The sequence below is a fragment of the Gossypium arboreum genome, chromosome 8 (genome assembly GCF_025698485.1).
Source record: "Gossypium arboreum isolate Shixiya-1 chromosome 8, ASM2569848v2, whole genome shotgun sequence".
NCBI lineage: Eukaryota > Viridiplantae > Streptophyta > Magnoliopsida > Malvales > Malvaceae > Gossypium > Gossypium arboreum.
Window position 1 is genome coordinate 113,733,209 of NC_069077.1, and position 1,915 is coordinate 113,735,123.

Here is a 1,915-nt window from a genome sequence, read left to right on the forward strand (position 1 = left end):
CCACGTGTGATGCGTCACTATACACAGTAAAATCCTTCCAGACTCCAGCTGAATTAACACAGGTGCTTTAGTCAGAACTTTCTTCAACTTCTCAAAAGCTTCCTACTGCTTCTTAGTCCATACAAACGGTACTCCTTTCCTTATGAGTTTTGTCAAAGGTGCTGCCATCATAGAAAAACCTTAACGTCATCCTATACGGTGCACAACCGGACTACTTAAGTACCAAGCTCCCTTCGGATCCAATCCTAGACATGCATACCGTCATTGCCACACCTTAACGTCATGGATATTTCTAGGAAAGCAATTTGATTAAGTCATTTTTAGGAAAAGTGATTAATTTTGGAAAATAATTTCATTACGGAAGCTTTGCTTGTTGTCGTGTTATTTTGAAATCAGTTGTTGTTTTTGAAAACGCTCCCGAAAGCTATCCAATTTCAACAGTTAAAATAAGTAATACCTATCTTAGTAATACATATTAAAACCATCAAAAATAATTAAGCGGCCTTATTACATTTAAAAAACCAAAACTTCAAACGTAAATAAAAGGATGTCCAGTTCACCAGAAGAAAATCAAACTTTCAGAACGGGTGGCCACTCTGAATTCCCTCACAGCTCCAAGCCCACTATGGTTGGGGATTACCTGCGTGGATGAAAATAAAAGGGGTGAGTTTGGGGAAACTCAGTGTGTAAATTAACCCAACCATAGCCTATATCACTCAAACCACGAAATAGAATAAGTTGGCCTTAGCCCGCAATGTAATCTGAATAAAACCCATAGGCCCATAACTGAACAGAACAGATATTACATGTTTATGCAGAAACCCAACCCAGATTCATCCATAACACCACCGTACCAGCCTTACACCATGAGGGGAGACTACTCGACCCACCCAACCGCTACACACCATAGAAATCGCAGCGAGGCTGCCAGATATTGTGACAAAGTCACCATATACAGATATTGTGGCAGAGCCACTACAACAGATATATGTAGCAGAGACACCAGATCAGATAATTGTGGCATAGCCACCAGGACAGATATATGCGGCAGAGTCACCAGATCAGATAATTGTGGCATAGCCACCAGGACATTTCCTCCATAGTATAACCCAAGTCCCCATGCAACAGATATATAATCATGGCATACATCATACAGAATCAGATCGTCATGCTTTTCAATCAAAAGTAACCTCAGGGGTATAACGGTAATTTTGCATACATAGGGGTATTCAAGTAATTTAACTATTCTTAAGGTTTTCATACATAACATAGCCATTTACGTACGATCAGAAACACTTATCGTGTTTTCTTAAAAATTTCGGCCCGTTGGCCCATTATCCCATTTTTTGCCCATTAAGCCCAAAAATATCGAAATGCATAGAATCGCGCACTCTGCAGTCTTGTCACTTTAATTTACCATATACATCAAACTATTAATCTCATGAGCATTCACACACTCGAAAGATCTCAAAATACTGGCTTTTCGGCATTTCGACTTGTGCCGATCTAGTCTATAAGAGGGTGTTAGTTACACACCTGTTTGCGACGATATGCTGACGAGATCCACACACGAACCACCTACAATTGGATTACTAACACGTTAATCTAACTATTCAAATACAAACTATGTATTAACCCCTTACAATATTCGGCCAACCACACCTACAGATCATAGTAAGCTTATAAGAAATCAATAAGCAACTCATTAACAAATTTTTGTCAATGTTTACCACATAATCATAATTTCACTGCAAGCTGTCTTCCTGAGCAATAATAACTAAATTATTTATAACTAGAGCTACGAAACTACAAATCAAGTGCCGTTAATTTTCCATGAAAATAGACTCAAATATCTTCTATCCATAAAATTTTCAGAATTTTTGGTTTAGCCAATCAATACCAGATTTTTCTCAAA

At 38.2% G+C, this 1,915-nt stretch overlaps 1 long non-coding RNA gene across 1 annotated transcript; it reads right to left on the minus strand.

Moving 5' to 3' along the window:
• Nucleotides 1-396: 396 nt before the first annotated feature.
• Nucleotides 397-1,608, minus strand: LOC128296409 (uncharacterized). Its single transcript, XR_008287029.1, has 2 exons — nucleotides 1,537-1,608; nucleotides 397-640 (listed from the first exon to the last, which is right to left on the minus strand). It is a non-coding gene; the product is annotated as an uncharacterized LOC128296409 (long non-coding RNA).
• Between the last annotated feature and the right edge of the window lie 307 nt (nucleotides 1,609-1,915).